This window comes from Hyperoodon ampullatus (assembly GCF_949752795.1).
Source record: "Hyperoodon ampullatus genome assembly, chromosome: 6".
Lineage (NCBI taxonomy): Eukaryota > Metazoa > Chordata > Mammalia > Artiodactyla > Ziphiidae > Hyperoodon > Hyperoodon ampullatus.
In genome coordinates this window covers 117,312,786-117,337,667 of record NC_136919.1, presented here as the reverse complement: position 1 = coordinate 117,337,667, position 24,882 = coordinate 117,312,786, and the positions used below count along the sequence as shown (strand labels likewise).

The 24,882-nt window shown below is 48.6% G+C and overlaps 1 protein-coding gene across 1 annotated transcript in view; it reads right to left on the bottom strand.

Annotated features, from left to right (window-relative positions):
* PTK2B (protein tyrosine kinase 2 beta) overlaps window positions 1-24,882 on the bottom strand; it is a 126,192-nt gene that overhangs the window by 85,849 nt on the left and 15,461 nt on the right. The gene's annotated exons all lie outside the window — the stretch shown is intronic.

Here is a 24,882-nt window from a genome sequence, read left to right as displayed (position 1 = left end):
AGCACTGAGGCCCTGCGCATGGCACACCCCCAGCGGGACCTTGGTTGCTTCATCTAAGCAGGAGAGGCTGGACCAGCCCTAACATTCTTTGGCTTCAGTCCTTATTATATGAACTCTTGTGTCACTTGACTGAGTTCTTTGCAGGCCCTGGAGCCTCCAAGCCTAGCACAGGCTGGCTATATAGCAGGGGGCCATACGTGTCTGGGAGGGGATTCTGTGATTATCAGATGGTTGAAGGAGAGCTACAGGGCAGGGAGGGAGGTGGAAGGGGTTTAGGGGAAAGCCTTTAAAACGAGGAAAGTGGAGCCTGGAAAACATTGGGAGGAGGGAGGGCAAAAAGAGGAGATGATATTCCTTTCTTCTTTTATCCCAATATCACAGTTCTCTTTATTCTAAGAAGCAACCAGCTGCAGCTCCAAAATAGATATGCCGAGAAACGTCTCTAATGACAGAATGCTTCTGAGGGAAGCGAGGTTAGAACAGCTCTTTTCAAGCGGAAGAGCCTAGAAGGGGACACTCCTGGGTGCCCTGACGGCTCCCTCCTCCTCCCTCTGGTCAAAGGCAGTAGTGGTTCTTTCCAGAGTCTCCAGGGCATGGAGCTGAGATGGCTCTGCCTCTGCTTGCAGGCCCTGGTGACAGTGATCAACTCTTCCCTGATAGGGGTCCCATGGCCAGGTGTGACCGATGGCTTTCCTCTCCCCAGACCTGAACATCCTTTCCCAGCAGCTTTTCGGAGCTCAGGACAGATAATGAGACAACGCAACAGAACCAGAGAGTTTGCTAAGAGTTTGTGTGGATACACATACAGGCACAGAGGAAAACTGCACCAGAGGGAGTTCAACAGGCAAGGGGAGCTTTATTCGAGATCATTGCAACAGGGGAGAGAGACTGAGCTCATCTCCAGATACAACAGGGGCAGCTGGGGGTTTACAGCCAACAGGCAGTCGAGGGAATCAGAGGGCGGAAAAGTACTAAGAGGAACTTGGTTAGGTATCAAGGGTGGCAGTATTCCTGCTGAACTGAGCTTGTTAGGCCCAGGATGGGGCCTAGCTGAGAAGAGGGCTCCTGACTAAAGTTTGGTCAAGAAGAGGGTCCTGGCCAGCAGAAGGGAAGCCGAGAGATGAGTAGTTTGAGGAGAGACCCATTGCCTCCCCTCTTGGAAGGCAATGGGTTCCTCAGAAACAACCCAATATGAGCATCAGCTCTGATAAGGGATGGCAGATGGTCACCCACGCACCCCATGGCAGAGCGAAAGGATGGCCCTCGGCTACCTGGAATGGGTCACACAGGCAGTGTGGGTTTGGACCCACAGAAAGACCATCCTCCCTGAAAGAGCAGGCCCAGTCTAGGCCTGACCCCACCACGTTCTGATCCATGGAGCCCTCTTTGTCCCCCGGCTCTGGATGAGGTGTCAAAGGGGCCTGACAGGAGTTTCCCATTGATGTCTACTAGCCTCGCAGAGGACGGATATGAGGGGGAGAGGAGAATTTCTTGGTCCCCCCCAAGCAGCCCATGGTCTGCTTCCCTACCTAGCTGGACACTTGGCTGAGAATGGACAGGTCCAGACACTCGCATGCCTGGCGTGTTCAGCCCCTCACCACCCCCAGCAGGACCAAGTGCAACCAGGTCTCTTCCAGAACACACGTTCTGGACTTTTAATTTAACTGCCCAGAATGCCAAGGCCTCCGTCTTCCTCCTGAAACCCCCAAGAGGGTCTCTCAGGAAGGGCTGGGCTGCCCCAAAGCCTAAGAGGGCTGCTGGCTTAGCCTTCACAGGACAAAGGGCCTCTGACATTACTGCTAAGTGAGTCCCTTCGTAAAGTCACCATGTATCTGTGTGTGTGTGTGTGTGTGTTTAAAACTACTGGTTGGTGAAAGTAAACATTTAAAATACATCGTGATATTTGTTGCCCTCTTTTGATATTTCTTCTTCTTTTTTAATACAGAGAGTCTCCAAAAATGGAAGAGGTTCAGATCTCTCTAGAAACGGAGAGACCCCAGTTTCAGAGAACTTCTACTTCTTCAGATCGAAGATTCAAATACTAGGTAAGCCAGAGTACAGCCTCCCGCTCTCTCCCTTCCCCTTCTCCTCCCCTCCTCACCCCCACTCCACCCAGTGCTGTTTCTTAGGCTGCGGCTCCCCCACTCCCCTCTGCCCAGCGCCCACCCCACCCCCACCCTGCAGCACCCTCTCCTCACCCCACACACAGACCCACAAACACAAACACCCCTGACAAACTTGAGCTGGAGCCCCTGAGCTGTCCTCTGCCAGCTTCTGCTCTACAGGCTCAGAAGTTTCTAACGGGGCTCCTTCACAAGCAATTTGTATACTGCGCAGTCCGACCGACACAGGAACCCTGCTCGGGGCACTGCCTCCGGCCCGGGAGGGGGAGGTTAGGAAGTGAGGGGGACAAGGAGGAGGCCAGGTTATTAGCAACATATTATTATTATATGATTTTGGTTATAGTATAACTATGATTATAAAGTTAGTATAATAACCTTAAAATAAGGACGTATATTGGGTATTTTTAACGTATATTTTGCCAGTTACTCATAGTAACTTAATTCTCAAAAACAAAGCAAAGAGGTTGGTACTGTTATTCTCCTGCCATGTTACACGTGAGATATAGAGAGGTTAAATGAACTTTCCCAGGGTCACGGAGCTTGGAAATGGCCGATCAGGCTCCTATTTCCTTCACCTACAGTACATCACATGTCTCTTAAGGAAACATTTAGGACTTTGTCACATTGTGGAGGAAAACAGCCAGGGCTTTGGCAGGTACCTGTTCTTGCTAAATTGTTTCTTTTTCCATAGAAAGCCTGCGTTGCGCTGGGTCAAGGTTAAGTCCTGTGCGCAGCCGCTTTCCCAGGGTCTCCGTCTGCGCCCCCTCAGCCTGGGGCCGGTCCATAAACATCATAAACATCAACTCCATAAACATCACTGAGCAGCCACCGAGAGGGCGGACAGGACAGGGACGACAAAGGCAAGCAAAGCGTGATGTGAGAATGTACAGCCAAGTTGGGCAGACGGATGTGTCCACAAATTAACTTCACGTGGCAAAGTGTGGTATGTGCTACCGGAGAGGCATAAATCAAATCATACCCTGGAGCAAGGAAAGAGAAGGCGTTAACTTCACCCGATGGGGCCTGACAGCATGTGGGGCGGGGGCGGGGTGGGGGAGGGGACTTCAAGGATGGGCAGGTTTGTAAACAAAGGAGGTGGGTGGGAAAGGCCATCAGCAAAGGTTAGAACGAATGTGGGCGAGACTGCAGGAAAGGGAAGGCTTGCTGAGGATTTGGTCCAAGTGCCAAGGTTTATAAAGGTGACTCTACCCACAGCTATGCATAAGGAAAGACCCTGGGGGCAGCAACTTGATGCCTGATGCATGGATTTAGACAAGAAGCATGAGAGTCTTACCCAGGATGGGAGGTAGCCGTAAGGGATAGATAGAGGGAGATGTCCACGGTAGAAGCCACAGGAATTGGGAGCGGATTGGAGGAGGAGGTGATGTCGCCCACAAGCTTCTCCAGTGGCTGGGAGCCTGGTGAGGCTCTTCATCAAGTCAGAGGATGAGAAGCTTGGGTTGGACAGTTCTCTTGGGGGCTGGGGCCACCCACGGGTGGGTAGAGAAAATGGGAGGGTCAGTTACGCTTGCTTGACAACTGCTCAAGACTTCACGGGCACGATTTGGTTACCTAAGGCTCCTGCTCACAAAGGCCATTTCAAGCTCCATGTCCGTTATGAAGCTTTCCCTCCTGTTCTTCAATACGTTGACGTCTTGTGCCTGGTGAGGGACACCTGGCTTATCGTGAACACGCTATGTTCACTCTTTGGGACCACAGGTTTCTCATAAGTTGGGAATAGGACCTTGTGCACTTTCCCCTCATTGTATTTAGCACAGGATATGGAGTAGGTCATATCCCCCAGGAGTATGGAATTGAACAGCGCTGCCCCAATCCCCTGGGGTATATGCAGGCAGCTGCACGGAGCTCCGTCCTGCACGTCCGCGGGGTGCCCCTCACAGCTCCTGGTGGAGGTGCCAGTCGCACAACTCTGTCCCTTACTAGTTGTGCCCCAGACACAGTCCTAACTATTCTGAGCCTTGCTTTCCTCCTCTGTGTAATGGGACGATAACGCAGCTGTCTCAGAGTTGCCTTAAGGATTTAACTCGAAGCTGTGTGTAGGATGTACGTGGGGCACACAGCCACTCCCCAAATGGCGTCAGGCATAGCAGGGCAGGCTCCGCGCCTAATCTTAGCCCTGCAGTGGCCTGGGTATTTCCTTACTTCCTCATCTGCCTCCCCAGGGGGAGTAATCTTGACCCACAGGACTCGGGGTGGGTAAGATGAGCAGTAAGAATCCACAGAAACGCGTCACAGAAACGCTCGGTGCCTGGACCAGCTCAGCACATGGCAGACTTTTCTGGGGCCTCGGCCGAGAGCCATCACACGGCCCACCCCAGGCCCGGGCACAGGCCAGCCCAAGCTTCAGCCCTGTGCAGGAGTTCCATCTTGGCCAACCTCTGCTGGAATTCTTCTAGTGATAAGAAACTCACTACCTCAAAATGTTAGCGGCCTGTTCCATGGTTCAGAGCTCTCATTAGAGGCAAGCCGTCGTTTCGATTCAGCCTGGACACGCTTTTCTGTAAACTCCAGAGTCTGTGTCCTGGACATGCACGTAACGAAGCACATCTCACTGTCACCAAACAGCCTTTCAACAGCAGAAAACAGCCTATCTGCTCCTCCAGGCTGTCTCCGGTCCTTCAGATAGTTCTCGCGAGACAAGACCTTCCGATCCTTCATCTCCCTAGATCCTTCCAGCAAGCTCTTTACCGCTAGTTCAAGATGGGGCCCTTAGTACTGGGTCCAAGACCACAGAAGTACCATGGCCTTCTAGACTGAGCTGGCCCTATCCTGGTCCCTCCCCCAACAGGGAGACTTTCCCGGGGTCAGTGGGAAGCATGCGCTTTTCCCCATTTCCCAGCCTGAGCAACAGGCTGGCTGCTCTCCTTGGAAGACCTGACTCGGGAACCCGTATCACAAGGATTCCCAGCTGACTCGAGCCGTGTGGGGATCACGGCTGTCCCTTGTCACAAAGCAGTGGGACGGTGCCTACAGTGCAGCGACATGCCCGCATTCCTGGACCTCATTTCCAGCTAGCGGTTCTAGGTTTCACACGGGAATGGCTCTTTGCCTGCTGGCTGGTCTCTCTCCCTGGTCTGATAGAGAAGCACTAACCGGGGACGGCCGGGGCTGGACTTGTGAGGCTGGGCCCCTCCTTCCCAATCACAGGGCTCGGCGTCACACCACCGGCCTCCCCAGGGAGCAGCAGGCTGCTGCACAGGGGGTTACGCGCAAGCCCAAAGGACGCATTCCTGGGGGGAAGGTGAGGGGAAAGCACAGCAGTTCTGGGGCCTGGGTGGGGATGGAGGGGCGGCTGGCAGAGAACAGGATGAAGCTGACCGTCCCAGGCCCCCGCGTCTCCCAAACACCTCCCAGTGAAAAACACAGACATGGGGAAGGGTAAGCTGTGACAAAGCGAAAGAGAGGCATGGACATATATGCACTACCAAACGTAAGGCAGATAGCTAGTGGGAAGCAGCTGCAGAGCGCAGGGAGATCAGCTCTGTGCTTTGTGACCGCCTGGAGGGGTGGGATAGGGAGGGTGGGAGGGAGGGAGACGCAAGAGGGAAGGGATATGGGGACATATGTATATGTATAACTGATTCACTTTATTATAAAGCAGAAACTAACACACCATTGTTAAGCAATTATACTCCAATAAAGATGTAAAAAAAAAGAAAAAAAAGAAAAACACAGACAGCCTCCCACAGGTGATAGATAAATTCACTGCAATGGTACATCCCTACCAGGATGCTGCCCTGGGCTTGAGGGTCCAACCCTTTCAGCCCTATTCAATCAGATTAGAGGAGACACGGGGGTGGGGAAGGGGCGGACACACTCATAGCCTGGGTCTCACCAGCGTAAGGAAATGACACATAGCTGCCATGCTGAGAGGGAGCCACTGGGTGAATCACACCCAGGAAGTGGAACGGGGAGAAAACATTGGCCCAGAGGCGCGCAGGGTGGGGGGAAAAGGGAGGGGAATGAGGCCCTGGGAAGCTCGGGCTCCTGCCCTGCCTCTGGCTCTAACTTTTCAACTCGGCCCTGCCTCCAGGTTATAAACTGGGTCAGCAACAGATGAGCACAGGCCTGCGAGGGATTGGTCAGCACTCTGTGTCCATAAAAGGAAGCTTCTGCAGGGAGACCCGGCTCTGGCTTCCCACCACCTGACCCAGGCAGGTTAATAAACACAGAGGAGACACACACGCCTGTGGCAGAGATTGCATTTCCATGGCACAACGGGACGTCGCTGGCTGCCAAGATGGTTTTGAGGAGGAGAAAAATTCCTGAGGGAGGGTGCTGGGTCACGAGGCTATGAGTGATGGAAGTGGGGGGCCGTGGAGGTGAGCAGGGAGGCTGCTCCACAGCGCCGTGGAGATGGGTACAGAGGCCCCAGGGACCACAGCTCACTGGGGACCGTGGGGGTGCGGGGCAGCTGGGCCTCACCAGCACTTCCCCGGGGGAGGCATCTTGAATAGCAGAGGCAGAAGGGTCCTTCCAGCCCCAGGGCAGCCTCCTCACCTTACAGGGAAGGGGCCTGGCTCCAGGCGCCCCTGACCGGCGGTCCCACCAGGAAATCAGAGGGACAGCTGGGCCGTGGTTCTCCCAGGGCCCTTTCTTTAAAAAGCCAGATCCTCCCCATATCCTTCCTTCATCACTCCACGGGCTACTTGAATGACCAGAAAGTTTTACTTAGAGGATAATCAAGGACCCTTTTATTTCTGGTCATCTTCTGAAAGGAGAAGAGATCCCCAACTCTAGACCCAGAGGACAAAAGAAATACAGTTCTGGATTTTTTTTCCTCCATCCTGCTAGTCAAAATATACCAGGTGCCATGTTCCACAGACAAGTCTTTCACATCCCTTTTTTTTTTCTCGTTCACAGCAGGTATGGCCTCATATTTGGGGGGAATTTCGCAGCATTTCAGGGCATCGTGCCGGGGGAAATCCTGCCCGTGCCAGCCACCCTCACATCTGTAGGGTTTCATCACCCAGGGAGCCTGCTACCTGGTGGGGAGGAAGTTAGCTCCCAGGTCAGCCGAGCTCACACAGTGAAGGGGGAGGGAGGGCATGAGGGAGGGCCCTGGGGACAACTCCACCGCCTTAGGCTGTCCTCCGGCCTCTGTGCCATCTGGGCTGCTTCTTTCCTGACCACTGGCTGAGTCAGGCCCCACTTGAAACAACCATGGCCTCAGAATAATGTGCCTTTCCTGAGCTAGGGCTGCAAGTTTACATTTATGCCTCAGGCTACCTGACTCAAGGCTGTCTCCCTCTTTGGGTGTCACCTTCTGGGAGGGCAGGGCAGGTGGAGTCTCTTCACTCTGCACTGTAGCCCTCGGATCTAGTTGACTCAGTGACGTTTGCTCACTGAAAAAAATGAAAGTGAGCTTCCGCCAATGTAAGAACATGAGGTCGGATGATTTACAATCATCCTGAGAGACGGACCTAGTGTAGAAGAGGCCCACCCCCTTCAAATATGTAGAAATGCCGGACAAAACATAACAACAGAAAAATCTCATCACAGCCAAGCTGGAAAGAGAAAATTCTCAGGTATCAGAAACAGAGGGACTCACAGCCAGAGCAGTGAGTGGGGGCTGATGCTGTGGAGACCCCAGGGGCTGGGGGTTAATGTTCACGCAGCAGGGTGTCATCCGGGTTCAGATCCTTGTGAGGCAGGGATGGAGCACAGAGAATAAACACTGTTCACCAGCCCATGGAGGTGAGGAAGCTTGACCTCTGCCTGGGGGAAAGAAAGAGAGAGAGAGAGAGAGGAAGGAAGGAAGGAAGAAGGGAGGAAGGAAGAAAGAATTTAGAAACCAAAGCCTGTGCAATTCTACATATGTGCACCTGAATCCTAATCCAAGTAATTAAAACAAAAACAAATCCAGGGACTTCCCTGGCAGTCCAGTGGTTAGGACTCCGAGCTTTCACTGCAGGGGGGCGGGTTCGATCCCTGGTCGGGGGAATTAAAATCTCACATGCCACTGTGGCATGGCAGTCAATCAATCAATCAATCAATCAATATCCAGAAATGGTGACAACTGATTCAGGCAGAGGAAAAGCAAAACTCAGGGGGCCAGTTCCACAATCGGAAATGAAATGGGAATCCCCACCCCTCACATACACAAACACACAAATCACAACACAAACACACAAAATTACAAACCATGCAGACTAACAACCCACCGTGAAGAAGGCTCAGCAGACAAAAATCATCGATTAGAAAATCAAGACCTGGAGTTAATAGAATAATTCCAGGACCATAAAGAGTCTTTTGAAATATTTAAATAGAGGGGAAAAGAAAGGCATGAGAAATCCAAGATAATAATCCTAGTGGCTAAATTTGGGAGGGAGAATTTTAAAAACAAGGTAACATTAAAATACTTGTCTGTAATAGCTTGGAAGATGGGAGGCCAAAGACTGGAGTTGAAGTGCCGTATCCTTCCACTTTGGGGAGGAGGATGATGATATTGGCTAATGTTAGACTTCCAAGTCAAGTAATGTGTTAAAGATGAGCAAAGCCATTAAAATATGAGAATTGTAATATATAACTTCTAAACCAGCAGGGTCAAAAAGGAAGAAATTAAAGAAACATAATCAACCCAATGAAAGGCAATAAGCAGGAGAAAGGCAAAGGGAAAGCTGCATTTGCAAGTATAAAATAATATATTGATAGTAGAAATGTACTGAATATGTTAGAAATCTTAATAATTTTTTTAAAAAGCTTAATTCCCTGTTAAAAGACAAAGACCTTTAGATTCAATCTTTTAAAAATCCAGCTGTATGCAGTTTACAAGGAAGAAACCTAAAAGGTTTTAAGACATTGGAAAAGTTCAAAATAAGGGGAAAACTATAAATCAGACCATTACTTAATGAAAGAAAGTTGATAGACATATATAAAATAAACTAGCTCGATTTGAAGAAAAAGTCAAAAATATGATTATGAGGAAGAGTGATTTTGGAAAGAAAAAATTTACCAAGAAGATACAATAATGAACACATCCAAACACAAAGAATTAAAAATATAAAGCAGAAAATAACAGAAATACATAAAGAAATTTCTCCTTCTGAACTTCATTTGGCCTGAGCTCTACAGAACTGTGCAGATGCCCTGAATTCTATCCAGCAGAACCTCTAGTACTGAGCTCTGTCTACAGCCCTGTGCTCCCCCGATGGAACTCAGATGATTATAAACAATCTCTACGGAAGAGGAGCCAAGAGAGAGGACAATGAGAACTAATGGGAAAGAGCGGAACACCTACCCCATTTAAGAGATTGTGCTAAGCACTTACGTACCATTTGATGCAACCTCATGGAAATCTAATGAGGTTGGATTAGTAACCTCAATTTACAGTGAAGAAACTGAAATTCAAGGATATTAAGTAACTTTCCAGAAGTTACAAGACTGATGAGCAATACAGCTTGAGTTCAGACTATTCAATATAACCTCTATGAGGCCAGGGACCGTTTTTACCCTGGATCCCCAGTGCAGAAAACTACGCCTAACACAGATTAGGCACTTGATAAATACATGTTGCTCTAGACTAAATGTCTGTATGCCCCCCAAATGCATATGTTAAATCCTAACTCCCAAGGGGATGCTATTAGAAGCTGAGTCCTCTGGGAGGTGATTAGGTCATGAAGATGGAGCCCCCGGTAATGGGATTAGTGACTTTATAAAAGAGACTTCGAGGAATTCCTTCCTCCTTCACCATGTGTGGACACAGCAAGAAGACAGCTGTGAACCACGTAGCAGGCTCTAACCAGACACCGAATCTGCCAACGCCTTGATCTCAGACTTCCCAACTTCCACAGCTGTGAGAAATAAACGTTTGATGTTTAAGCCACCCAGTGTATGGTACTTTTGTTACAGCAGCCTGAACAGACAAGGATGCCTGCTGAATAAATGAATGAATTCAGATAATACTCCAAACCCGTGCTTTTTCTATTAAGCCAGAGCATCTATTGTATCTCTTTTAATCTTAGTTTTCTTTCTCTTCACTTCACCCCAAATCTCCCCCCGAACAGAGGCTTCTCCTCTCTCCAGTCTGTTTACTGGCCATTTCCCCTCCCTCATCCAGACTTGGCAAAGGAAAGAGAAGAAAGCCAGGCTCTCATATGTCCAGGGTGTCTCACAAACACAGCCAATCTCCTTACAGGCTGGTGGTTGGGAAATGATGCTCCTGATGGCTGCTGAGAGACAGGGCAGGCACAGGGTGGTCCAGTGCACTGGAAGTTTGGGAGGAAGTGAGTTTTCCATTCTCCTCTGCTGTCAGGTGCTAACATCATCTCCCCACCCTATTTGGCCCTGAGTGGAAGACTAGAAGTGACGGGGGAAACATGAGGTGTTTAAACACCAATTGAAATGGATCTGGAACTATTTGAGTGGTGAGAAAGTTCTTGGGGACAGAAGAAATATTATCATCAGACAGATGAATTTTAGTCTGTAGCTTTTTAAAAATAAAACGTTTGTTTTTTTTTTAAATAAAACATTTAAGTTTTATTTTGAAATAATTATAGACTCATAGGAAGTTGCGAAAGTAGTACAGAGTTCCGTGTACCCTTGATCCATCTTCCCATAATGCTGACATCTTGTAGTATAATATCGAAACCAGAAAACTGTCATCTGTATACTACTATGATGAGACAACAGACTTAATTCCTTTTTCACCTTTTTCCACATGGATTTGCGCGTGTAGTTCTATGCACTCTTATCCTATGTGTATGATTGTGTAACTATCTCCTCAATCAAGATACAGAATTGTTCCACCATCAAGAAAGAACTTTCTTGTGTTACCCTCCAACTCTGCAACTACTACTTTGTTCTCCACCTCTATAGTTTTGTCTTTTTTTTTTTTGTGGTACACGGGTCTCTCACTGTTGTAGCCTCTCCCATTGCAGAGCACAGGCTCTGGATGCGCAGGCTCAGCGGCCATGGCTCACGGGCCTAGCCGCTCCATGGCATGTGGGATCTTCCCGGACCGGGGCATGAACCCGTGTCCCCTGCATCGGCAGGCGGACTCTCAACCACTGCGCCACCAGGGAAGCCCCTATAGTTTTGCCTTTTTAAGAATGTTACCTATTGGGATCATACGTGAAACCTTTCGGCACTGACTTTTTTTTTTCACTATGTATAATGCCCTTGAGATCCATCCAGGTTGTTGTGTGTATCAGTAGTCCATTCCTTTTTATTGCTGAGTAGTATTTTATTGTGTGGATATACCAGTCACCCATGGAAGGACATCTGGGTCCTGTCCAGTTTGGGGCTATTGATTGCATCTCTTTGATGCAATCAAAGGTGCAAGGGTGGCTAGTCCTGCCTCAGGCTGCAGAGCCTTCAGAATTCCTGATGAGCAGCCGGGATCTCTCTTCACTTTCAGTTACTATGCACCCACAGAATGGGGAAAGGATTGCATGCCATGAATTGGCTTTTCAGCTGAGGCTCATTCTTAGGGATCCCTCAGGTTTTAAGTGACACATCGCCTTTTCTGAGAAGTCTTTGTGTTAATGGCCATCTCCCTGGCCGGGCTCCTGTAGCTCCCCAGAATCTATGTGTCCTCTACCTCTGTACCCCTGGCTCTGGTGCAGGACCCCACATGCTCAAAGAGCATTTGTTGAATCACAAGACTGACAGCAATGCTACCACAAGGCCATCCCCACCCGTGATCACGACACGTTCTTGAAGCAACATGATAGAGAAGGATGGCGATCACCCCATGGGTCATGTTTTCTTACTTGTTAAGTTGTAACTGGAATAAAGACAACCAGCAGGGCCCTCAGAAGGTTTTGCTATTATAGATAATACCATAATGAACATCTTGGTATATAAGAAGTACATTTCTGCATATCTGACTGTTTCATTAGGAGAGAGTCCTAGAGGTAGAATGACTGAGTCAGAAGGCCTACACTCTTTTGTATCTCTTAGAACTTGTTCCCAAGTTGCTTTCCAGAAAGGTAGTTGTATTCATTTTCTACTGTAACAAATCACCACACACTTTGTGGCTTAAAGCAACACAAATTTATCATATGGTTCAGGAAGTCAGAAGTCCTAAAATTAAGGTGCCAGCAGGGCTGCATTCTTTCTGGAAGCTCTAGAGAGAAGTCTTTTCCTTATCTTTTCCAGCTTCTAGAAACTGTTTGCATTTGCTGGCCCACTGGTCCCTTCCTTTGTCTTCAAAGCCAGTAGAACAGCATCTTCAACTCTCTCTCCCTGTGACTTGTGCTTCTGTTGTCACATTTCTTTCTGTCGTCACATCACCTTCTCTGACTCGGATCCTCCTATCCCCCTCTTAAAAGGTCCCTTGTGATGTGCACCCAGGTAACCCAGGATAATCCCCCCATCACAAGGTCCTTAACCTAATCACATCTGCGGTGTCTCCTTTGCCGTGTACATTAACTTATTCACAGGTTTTCAGATTAGGACCTGGCCATCTTTGGGAGGTCCTGATTATACCTCAGCTGCAGAATATTAAAACATTAAGACTCGGGCTTCCCTGGTAGCGCAGTGGTTGAGAATCTGCCTGCCAATGCAGGGGACATGGGTTCGAGCCCTGGTCTGGGAAGATCCCACATGCTGCGAGCAACTAGGCCCGTGAGCCACAACTGCTGAGCCTGTGTGTCTGGAGCCTGTGCTCCGCAACAAGAGAGGCTGCGACAGTGAGAGGCCCGCGCACCGCGATGAAGAGTGGCCCCCGCTCGTCGCAACTAGAGAAAGCCCTCGCACAGAGACGAAGACCCAACACAGCCAAAAATAAACATAAAAATGAATTTAAAAAAAAAAGACCTAAAGAAGAAATACATGGTGAATATCTTTCTAAAAAAAAAAAAAAATTAAGACTCCTTTTGAACAAGAGTGAAGTATAACCTGGAGACGGAAGAGGCAGAATGAAAAATAGTCATTTACTCTAAGAATGCCTTTCACTCGAGACTGAAGGCCACACTGGTTTTTCAATGTCAGTCATAGGCAGTACAATAAAACTATCATTCTTGAAAATCAGAGATGATTCTGTTGGAGCACCGTCACTAATATTGACATCCCGTTCAAGCCCAGGAAAGAAAGACCAACCAGTGAGCACGTGACTTGGTCTGTTAAATCCTACAAGCAGGGCGACGTGACCAGGAAGTCAAACACAGTTATCTCTTTCGTATAACAACTGTTGTCAAACAGTTCAGCAGTGTGTAAATGATTGATTGACGTATAATTTAGGAGCTTGCCGCCCATCCTTTCTGCAAAGTTGTATTTAGTTCTTAGCTATAACATAATTCTACATTGCCGATTCCCAAGCACTTTCAATGTCACCATTTCCTTCCATTTCTCAAGTTGAATGGTCCTCCCAACAGACATACCTGCCAGCAGATGTGAATTTGCTACAGGACCAAAGCTTGCAAATTTACTGACGGGGACCTTGATTTCGCCTGCCTGCCATGCCTCGTTCCCCTTCTTCAGAGAATTTCTCTCACTTTCTTTGCGGGGAGCTAGTCCTCCTTCCATGGCAACCAGGTAGTTCTAGTGGAGGCCTCCTGTCATGGGAGACCATCTCTTCTATCTCCTCCTCCTGTCTGGACCACAGGATGGGATGCATTACCCAAGCTGGGGCAAACGTGGCACCCACCTTCCTGGCCAGGGGATCTGGTCCAGAAATGGACACATGATCTTAAGCAAACCAGAGTTCTTCTTTGGCATTTTTCAAACTTTGGCTTAGGGAAAGAGGTTTTCTGCTGTGGGTGAGAAGGCTGTAGATGAGAGCGTGGACTCAATTAGCAATGATGCCCCCTGCCTTTTGCAGAAATTGTTCTGAAAGAATGAAGCCAACATGCAGTGAGAGCCAGAGAGGCAGGAGGGCAGAGCCCGGGGCCCCTGGCTGTGTCCAAGCGCCTGGTTCTAGTCATCCCTGAGTTCAGCTGCTTCCCGAATCTTCCCTTAGTTTGGGTATGCAGCGAATCCTGTCTTTGGGGTTTGTGTCATCTGTATCTACAAGGCTATTGACTGTGACAATGACAGGTGTGTGATGCTTTCCTTTTTTTGCTTGATCCTCAATAGTAGGTTCTTTTCTGTGGATGCTTTTATTTTTCCTACTCTTGGGGAACTTATTCTAAAGCCACCCTTGGTGAGGTCAAGGTTTAATGACTTGGCACTCCCAGACTGTTCATCCTCAAGCAGATGAACAGTGGGAGATCACATCCCCAAAGCAGCATCACCTTAGAATAATCCTATCGCCAAAGTGCCTCATTTATTTAAGCACTGGTCTTGGTCTGCGCTGCCCTTACAGGGTACATATGGGAATTGTGTTGTAGAAACCAAAGCATGACTGTGTGTGTGTGTGTGTGTGTGTGTGTGTGTGTGTGAGAGAGAGAGAGAGAGTGTGTGTGTGTGTGTGTGTTAATGTGTGAATGAGTGCATTAGGGACTTTGCTTACTCATACTCGTAGGTCAACATGTACAAGTAGGCCAGGCTGGGTCCTTCCTATCCTGCGAGAAGAGAGAATAAGGAGGGAGAAAATCTCAACAGCGGATTAGCAAGTAAGGGGCACTGCCGCGGAGTTGTCCGGGCAAACAACAGCACTTTCTTGGACAGGCAGGCCATCCCCCAGACTAAGGGTGACCCACTGGCTCGGCCTGGTGGCTCTCTATCTACCCCACTGCCTTTATCTTGAGCGTCTGATAGAACAAGCCTCCAACATTACCAGCTCCATCCATGTGTAGCTCACTGCAAATCTTGCTCTAAACTTTCTGGGCCTCTTTTGGAGTGGGTGCTAACTCAATATGTTTGGAATGAAGCCCCTTCAATACTGAGACTAGACAGGCAGTCCCATGAGCGTGTAGTTCTCTGCCCCTCTGTATCCTTGAGGGGGCTGTGGCCTCAGCTGGTTTAGGGGAAGGAGACATGCTTCTCATTCCATGCTTTTTGCTGTTCTTGGGATAGAAAACGCTGGGACACGGTACCATCTCCTTGGGTTCAAAATCACGTGCCTCCCAATCAATTAAAGTTCCTCTTTTGACTCATGTAGCCAAAACAAGTTCACAAGTGTGGGCTGGCCCAGATGACACGTCCCCTCTACACAGTGAGGAGAGAATGTTCTTTTGCTCTAACAAGCGTTTACAAGAGGCGAGCTGGTAAGGAGGCTTTTCCTGTCTTTTGTTTTCATTGTTCACAGGAATGCATTTTGAACTTTCCTTGGCCTTGTGGATATCATGCATATGCTGGAGACAACAAATTCTGTGGATGAGTAGGTGGGTGAGAAAAAGCACCTTGGCAGTTTGTCAAGGTATGTGCACAGCGCATTTTTGTTTTTTTAAAATGGGGTGGTGGGGCGACCCCATTTGTATTCATTGGTGAGCGCTTTGGAAGCTGGGGAGGGTGGGGACCTCGGTGCTCAGAAGAGCAGAAGGGAGCTTGGTCAGCAGGTGTGAGGGGAGGCCAGGGTCGGGGGTGGGAGGGAGCGTGCCCCCCGAGTTACGCACCACGGGCCCAGCACAGCACGTGCTGCAGTCAGCTCCCTGCCCAGGGGAAGTGGGGCCCGAACAGCAGACTGAGTCATACTTATTGAAGAGGCCATGGAAACAAAAGCTGTAGTCAGGAGCCTGTGCGGGGGCCAGCATTCACACTGCTTTTTACCACCCATCCGCAGCGGTTCTCTTTCCTCAAGTGCATGGGCGACATGGGATGTGGGTTAAGAACATCAAACACAGGTTCCATTTTGCACATCATCCTTCAGCGGGCAGGTTTAACCCTGTAGAACCAGGTGTGTTTGTGAAGGAAGTCAGAGGAAGAAAAGCAAATATCGTATATTAACGCGTGTATGTGGAATCTAGAAAGACGGTACAGGTGATCATATATCCAGGGCAGGAATAGAGACTCAGACCTAGAGAATAAACATATGGACATGGAGGGGGATAGAGGGGGGAGGGTGGGAGGAATTGGGCGATTGGGACTGACATGTATACACTATTGATACTATGTATAAAATAGATAACTAATGAGAACCTACTGTATAGCACAGGGAACTCTACTCAGTGCTCTGTGGTGACCTAAATGGGAAGGAAATCCAAAAACGAGGGGATACATGTATACGTATAGCTGATTCACTCTGCTGTACAGCAGAAACAGACATAACATTGTAAAGCAACTATACTCTAATAAAACAACAACAACAACAACAAAAAAAAAACAGGTGTGTTTCGAGAGATTTGCTTAAAACTGACATGTTACTTTTAACATTCCCCCTACAGTAAGACCCCGTTGTATTCAAAAGAAAACGTTTATGAGATTCACTTGGAAATTGGAAAATGCTGGTAATTTAAAGTTAAGTTTTAAATTGTGAAGACTCATTGGCAGCATGATTCCACTCTTAGTGTAAAAGATCTTTTTGCAAACCCAAGTCTAGACCCGGATGGAATCCCCCAGGGACAAGCAGAGGAACAAAAGTCAACAGATTTGGGGGCTCGGCAGCTTCTGTCCCTACACTGCTACGGGGCCTTAGGCAAGTCACTTTCCTGTTTTCTCATTTCAATATTTTTATTTGAAAAGTAAAAAACTAGAAAATGGCAGTCACCCACATTTCCACATTTCCAAATTAAGCACTGTTTACACGTTGGAGACTCTTGTCTCCTTTACTAACAAAAGGGCTGCACTGGGTGATGGCCAAGGTGCCTTCCAGATTAACATTCTCTGATTCTATGACTAATTATTCCATGCGTCCAGTCATAACAAAGATTAAGTGTCCCCCTGAAACTCCCCCACCAAATACCCATGTTTTTGAAAAGTTAGTGGTAAGGTGATAAACCATTGACACTTGTGCTGTATCCAACCCCTTGCAACTTTATTACAAAGCAGGAGTTCCCAACTTTTTAATGTATTTATTCATCTCTCCCCTGAAGCCATGGGATTGGAGGATGGGTAGCAGTAGAGGCCCTGAGTGAAGGGCTTGGAAATAGATCTTCCAAGCAAAGCCAGAGCTTTGACCGCTGCCCACAGTGTCCGTATTTCCTGTTGGGATCCTCCTTATATGGAGTCCCTGTACCTGCCTGGGGGAAGTCTCACGGAAGAGAAAACAAATGCTCTGGAATGTTCCTTCATCCCAGGCCAGACTCCCAAGCTTCAAGATTTCAATAACATCCAAATTCTATTGGTTGGTCACACTTTTATTTATTTAACTTACTGTAAACTACTGATATTAAACTATTTTAATATCTCTGGCTTCAGGTATACTCCACTTGCAAATTCCACTTTTTCAGTCCACTATTAAACACAGAACTACCACAGAAGTCTCCATGACATCTGTCAAACACCTCCACCAGTGATCACTTCCCCAGTGATCAGGCAAGTTCTGACTCATTTGTTTTCCTTATTGAAAGGACAGAGCTCTATACACTTCCAAACCAGAACTAGAAAAAGCCTCTAGTACTAGATAATAACCAGCCATCTTGGTCATGGGGCCCAGGGATGAGGGAGTGGAATCTATTCTTCAGGCCACAAGACAAATACACTCTCTGAAGAAGGATTCGGTTCTCTCCACTTCCAAACCAGAACTAGAAAAAGCCTCTAGTACTAGATAATAACCAGCCATCTTGGTCATGGGGCCCAGGGATGAGGGAGTGGAATCTATTCTTCAGGCCACAAGACAAATACACTCTCTGAAGAAGGATTCGGTTCTCTCCACAGAGGCCTTTGGAGGGCAAGTGACTGCCATCTCTCAGTTGGCTACAATTTTCGCACTTAAGGGGGGCTTTAGACATTTTTGAATCTAACTCTTTCATTCTACAGGGAGGGAAATGGGACCAAGGTTGTCCAAGATAATTCTTATCTCTAAAATTTGTAAAAGACTTTGAAATGTATGGAGGATATTGACACATATTATTTCCTTGAGCTTTACAGCAGCTCTGTGCATTCGACAACACAGGTGTTCTCAGCTCCATTTTGCAAGTGAACAGAAGGAATCTCAGGGCTGTCTAGTGCAAGACCCAAGATCAGAGGAACTGCCTGGGAGACCTGGAGTTGGTCCTTTCCCTCCCAGTTCCGTGTCCTTGTCATTGCATAGCACCACCTCTTGAGAATCCAACCAGAAAACTGGTTTTCACTTGAGGAAGAGCAGTTTCTGAAAGATGAATAAAGAGGTAGAGATGGAAGGAGAGGAAGGAAATAGTCAGAGTTCTCCAGCTGTATGCGATGTATCTCGCTGCGCTCTTTCTGTGTTACTTCGTATGATTGTCATCATAGCCCAGTGAGGCAAAGATTCCAATCCCCTTAGAAAACAAAGGCTTAGAGTGGTTAAAGAAACTTGACCTAAATCATAGAATCAAGCGGGAAAAAAGGAATCTGGAATTGGAATATACGTCTTCAGACTCCAGACTCTCTTGCCTTCTCTACTCTTTCATGCTACATGACTCCTGGGAATTCCAAGTCACAACGATCCGGTTTCTGATCGGGACACCAACAGAGGGCAGGAGGTGGACCTCAGTCCACTGTGTGGTGTCTGGCCCAGTGACCTGAGGCTGGAACATCAGGAAGGGGAGGGGCATGGCTGACCTGAGGACCTGGGGGCTGTCCAGTCACAAGGAGGAGCACCTCAGAGGCAGAGGGACCAGGGACTAGAAGAACAAGAGGGCTGCAAAGGGGGGGTGGTGGAATGGGGACAGGACAGTGCCAGAACATTGAAGAACAACCTCCAAACGGAAGAGAGTGAGGGGAACGCAGAGGCTGGGGGCGGGAGGACGCAGGCTTGGTGCAGGGCAGGGTTGCGTGGGAACAGAGAGGATTCTGCAAGCTGCCCTAACTGCATCACAGGCATCCTGAGAACAAGTGCAAGCAGAGAGATCCGGCCCTTCAAGAACCACCTACCCAGCCGCCCCCACAGAGACATTACCCAATGCCAAGTAAGAGCGAAGCAGCAACCAATTTGGGCCCCCGGGGGATGAGCCAATATCTCTGGAGCATGATGCTGGCCACCCCTGACAGCTACCTTCCTCTAGCTGCAGAGAGAAACCAGGGAACTGTTTGTATTGTCTGCAGTGCTCCGTGGACAGTGCTGGGAGGTGTGATCACACTTCCCCTACTGGTTGCTAAGCAACAGCATTAAGACGATGTGCAAGGCTGAAGCTCTAGGAGGTGTGTGTTGGAGGCTGTACGTGCTGGGGAAGAGCTGCAGAGTGGAGTGGAAAGAGGAGCAGGCTCTGTGGATTTTGCTTTGACGGAGGCATCTTGGCAGGTGAAGTTTGGGAGAGCCCTGTCTTGCAGAGGGAACATGGGAGAGGCTGCAAGATTCTGAATTGTGGGGAACTAATTAAGAGACTTGAGTACTCACCATATAGGAAGAGGACCGAATTCTGTTTAAGTCTTACCTCAAGGACAGTATCTCAGAGTAGACAGCTCTCGGGCATCTAGTCTCAATAGTTTCCAACTCCTGGAATATTTCAGACGTTTTCCCCAGATGCTACTCAGTTCTCATTGTATCTAATTTATTCATTTGGAGATCATTTTATCTGAATTGGAAGGAAAAGCACCTTCCATTTGTGAAGCTGGAGGCCTTTCAAGGTCCACGTTGCTCGTGTGGAAAGCTACTGAAGCGAGCAGAATGGGCTGGCTCAGAGGAGAAAGGGAATTCTCCATCTCTGGGGGTGTCTACACAGACTGAACCACCACTGGGCGTGAGAGCTTCTTGGAAAAGTGGCCTTGAAAGAGAAGCAGGGAAGGCAGGGCAAGAAGCAGGAGGAACAGAGTCAGGAGAGACGAAAATAAAGGATGTGTTCGGAGAAAACTGGGTCAAACCAGCCTAACTAGAAGACAGTAAGATGCAATGTTATGGGCTGAATTGTGTCCCCGCCCCCAAATTCACATGGTACTGTCCTAACCTCCAGTACTTCAGAATGTGACTGTATTTGGAGCTAGGACCTTTAAAGAGGTAATTAAGGTAAAACGAGGTCATCGGGGTGGGCCCTCATCAATATGACTGGTGTCCCTATAAGAAGAGAAAATTAGGACAAGGACATGAACAGAGGGAGGACCACGTGAGGATACAGGAGAAGGTGGTCATCAGAAGAAACCAATCGTGCCGACACTTGGTCTTAGACTTTCAGCCTCCAGAACTGTGAGAGAGACCCCAGTCAGTGATATTTGTTACAGCAGCCGAGGTGACTAATATAAGGAGGATGAGACGCAAGGCTGTGCGAGTGGACCAGAGGCAAACTGAGAGGAGTTCTGGGAAAGCCAGGCTGAGAAATTCAAACTTAAGGGGATTGTAGATAGGTTTTACTTCATAAATTTACTTAGGATATTTCGAAACAGAAGGCCCACTTGGAGAGGGGAAGGATGGCAGCCCACAGTGAGGAAGAGGCTGGAATCAGCTAAAAGGTCTTGTTTCCTGTGGAGTGTTAGCGTCTACTGCTGGCCTCGAGGTTTCAAGATGGCAACAAAATCATTTATGCAGAAGTGGGGAGCCAGAAAGGCAGGGCACAAGAGGAAGAGGGGAAACAGTTCTTTATGTGAAGCCTAGATCAGAGAATCATGGGATGGGTGGCCCCTATCTTTCAGGGCTGTCATATGGAAAAACGGTCATTAGTTGTGGCTGTTGCAGAGAGCAGTTCTAGCACTGGTGGGGGTGAGTTTCAGAGAGAGTTCAGCTCCATGAAAGGAAGAGCCTTCTAGCAATAAGAGTTTTCCAACAATGATGAGTTCTCTGGGTGAGGCATTTCCCACAGGTGCTCAAGGAAAGAAGAGCTTTCTCCACGAGTTTCGCTGACAAGCCTTCAGCACTCTACCCACTCCTTCCCGAAATAATGCTCTGTTCAGTGGGGCCAGCTCTGGTCTTTAGGATGCTCCACTTTTCTGTCACTTTCCCCATTACTCCTAGCAGCATGGTGATTGGAAAGCAAGGAGTGCTATAAGAGTAGAGTAAAAATAACGATCCACAGAACCTCCTTCTTGAGCTCTTTCTTCCCCATCCATGAATGGGAAATGGAAACTCCAAGAGGGCAAACTACCTGTGATACAAACCATGGTCTTGAGTGACCAGACTTGCAGCTGAAGCAGGTCCTCCTGAATTTCAGAATCGCACTGAATGGATTTCTAAAAGATATGTGGAGAATTTACTGTGTTCCAGACACTTGGAGCCACTAGACAGGGCAGAGAGTGGATGTGAAAACAGGTGAGACTGTTTTACAGGGTTTGCTGAGAGTCGGAAGGAAGGGGTTGACCATTGTCACCCTAGGCCGTGAGCTGGGAGGCCAGCGAGAACAGGGCTGCTCACTCTGACTACAGGCAAGAGGAAATCAGGAAGGCCTCTCGGGGTTGATGGTGTAGAAAGCTGAGGAGGATTTTAAAGGGCAAATAGGAAGAGTGATGAGGCGGGACTTCCCTGGTGGTCCAGTGGTAAGAAAATCTGCCTTGCAATGCAGGGGACACGGGTTTGATCCCTGGTCAGGGAGCTAAGATCCACATGCCGCAGGGCAACTGAGCCTGCGGGAGCCTCAACTAGAGAGCCTGCATGCTGCAAACTACTGCAAACCACGCGCCCTGGAGCCCATGCGCCAAAACTAGAGAGAAGCCCAAGCACAGCGACGAAGAGCCCGCACCGCAACAAAAAGATCCCGCGTGCTGCAACTAAGACACAACACAGCCAATAAAATAAATAAGTTAAATAAATAAATACTTTTTTTAAAACCTAAAAAATAAATAAATAAAATAAATATGCCATTAAAAAAAGAAGAAGAGGGCTTCCCTGGTGGCGCAGTGGTTGGGAGTCCGCCTGCCGATGCAGGGGACATGGGTTCGTGCCCCGGTCTGGGAAGATCCCACATGCCGCGGAGTGGCTGGGCCCGTGAGCCATGGCCGTTGAGCCTGCGTGTCCGGAGCCTGTGCTCTGCAGTGGGAGAGGCCACAGCAGTGAGAGGCCTGCGTACCACAAAAAAAAAAAAAGAAGAAGAAGAAGAAGAAGAAGGGTGATGAGGCAAGAGAGGGTGAGGGGCTTCTGGGTAAATGAAACAGCGCTTCTGGCAAATGTGTGAGAAGCGAAGAGCACTTTGGGGGACTAGGAGTTTGGACCCACCCTGGCAAGGTGAGGGGAACAGGCTCAGACCCTCGGGAGCCAGTGGTCTGAGCTTCTTCTGCTTCTCAAACTTCCGCACCACAGCCCAGAACACTCGCTGAGGCCTCCAGGGTCATGAGCTCCTGGACCCTGCATGATAGCTGTTTGTACACTTTCATTTGACTCACCTGCCCGTGGATGCATCAACCCTGTCTTAGGTTTGGTTTTTTTTTTCATGTCTGACTCAACCATATGTAATAGAGTTGATCCCTCATCAACTTGTTTGATCAGGAAGTCATTGTGGTGGTTAACAAGTCCCATCACCAGAACGTCGGGTCTGCAGTCTGAGGAAAGCAGCTGCTTCCATTCATGATCAGTAAAAACCCCAACCTGGCTCAGTTTGCCTTCACAGGGGCAATCTGTTCCCACAACCTCTGTTCTCCAGCCGCTTTGCTCCCAGTTGTGGGCAGCTGCCCTCCCTTGGCCTTGTTCACCATTCGGGCTCCCCAGATGTTAACTTGGGCGGTTCTGCCCCCAGGATGTAGCAGCATCTTTGTTTAAACACGTGTAAAGAATGATGAGATCTCTACTCCCTTAGGAGAGGGTAACAGAATTCCTCCAGGAATAAAACTGTAGTTATTTAGAAAGATGCCTGCTATGGTCTGAATGTTTGTGTCCTCTCAAATTCATATGTTGAAATCCTAACACCCAAGATGATGGTATTAGGAGGAGGTGGGAGGTGATTAGCTTATGAAGGTGGGGCCTTCATGAATGGGGTTAGTGCCCTCATAAAAAAAAAAACCCAGAGAGATCCCTTGCCCCTTCCACCATGTGAGGACACAGCGAGAAGTCTGTTTATGAACCAGAAAGCAGGTCCTCACGAGACACAGAATCTGCTGGTGCCTTGATCTTGGACATCCAGCCAACAGAACTGTGAGAAATAAATTTCTGCTGTTGATAAGCCATTCAGTCTACGGTATTTTGTTATAGCAGCCCAAATGGACGAACGTAACACTCCACTAAATCACAGCAGCTAGGAGATGAGGCTCAAGGAAATTGGGCAGGTACAATTTGTTCATTGCCTTGGGAAAGGAGGGAGAAAAGGAAAGCAAGGGGTGGGGGTGGGGGTAGACCAGAGAATGAACAGAATGTTGTAGGATCTGTGTGTAGGGAACTGGGGAAGGGGCTGAGTTCTGAGCCTTGGGGTGATGTGACAGAACGAGATCTGACAGCACAGATGTGACCAGAAGAACAAGGAAGTGAGTCTAGAACTGGCAGAGATCACAGGGCAGAGCGTCCAGCTGCCATAAGCCGTGGAGCTGGGATTTCTGCCAAGCGTGACCACACAGATGAGGGGCAGGGGCCCCGGGCGACACTTCCGTTACACATACTTCTGTCTTCTAATAATAGATGTCATTGATAAGAGTAACTGCTGAATGAATCGAGTACTTATTTTGGGCACTGCACCCATATTAAGTGCTTTACATACATAGACATATTATCTCTCTTTAACCTCTGCAGTATCTCTTTAAGGAAAGCACTACCATTATCACTGTTTGGCTGGTAGGAAAGCTGAGGATTCCTGGGTTGAGAAAGTGCTTGAGGTCACGTGGCTGGGGAATAAGGAGCCACAGCTTGGGCGCAGGATCCTAAGCACTGCTTCTCCCCGTTGACCTTGCTGCCGGCTGATGGACTGTCATTGTTTGTGTGCGAGCTGGCTGTACTGCTGCCTCCTCTGGGAGACTCGATTGCTCCATATTTAAGGAGCAATCATGTCAGGCCCAAGCTTGTACTGGAGAGGGGAGGATGTGGAACAAGGGGGCAGGGGGCGGGATGGCACACAAACAAGGCAGCTGATGTGCTTGCCATTTTCCTGAGAAGTGAAAGGCTGGGTCGAGAACAGAAGCCAGGAGCCCATTCTCCAACCTTAGGACATTTTTCCTTAGTCACGGCACTCAGAGGAACAAAAAAAAAAAAGAGGAGAGGAGGCCAGAAGGCAGGGGTCGAGGTTGATGAAAATTGAGCTTGGGAAGGGGTTACCGAGAGCGCGCCCTGCAAACTGTGGTCTCCTCCTGCTCACCTTCTCATCAGACAGTTGTAGATAAACAGTGAAGGGAAGTGGTCATCAGAGATGTATCTGGGTCACCTGAGGCTTCTGGGATTCTCGTGGGGTCCCCAGGTCAGGGAGACCATTGGCCTGGGGAACCTCAGTGGCCTCATTTGAGAGGAATGAGTTCTCTTAGCAAGAACTGCAAGACTGTGTTGGGGGGAGAAGCAATTATGTTTGCAAGTTTTCTGAGTGTTGAGAGGGCAGGGTGAGGGTTGGCTATATGTCAAGTGAGAGATCTGGAGGAAGTATAGGAAAGAGCCAAAAAAAAAAAAAAAAAAAAGAGAGAGGAGAAGAAGAAGAAGGATCAATCATAAAATGAAATTCCTGAGGCTGACTTGGATGCCAAAGACGGCACATTTTTTTGCCCGAGGAAAACATTCTTAATACAGCTCTGGGGATGGTCGTTCCCTGAGTGATACAGATTAGTAATCAAATTATTTTGGAGGCTGATAAGCCCATCGACAATGCTGGCACTCGGCCCCATCATCTCACGGACGGGGTTCGGCAAACGCCTTCTCTTCTCCATCGCCTCAGCCCTTGTGGATACATTTCAAGAACTGGGGGCCAGCGAGGGCCAAAGTCAACAGGTCTTGGTTTTTTTTTGGTTTCTCTCAGACACTCATTGTGATTCA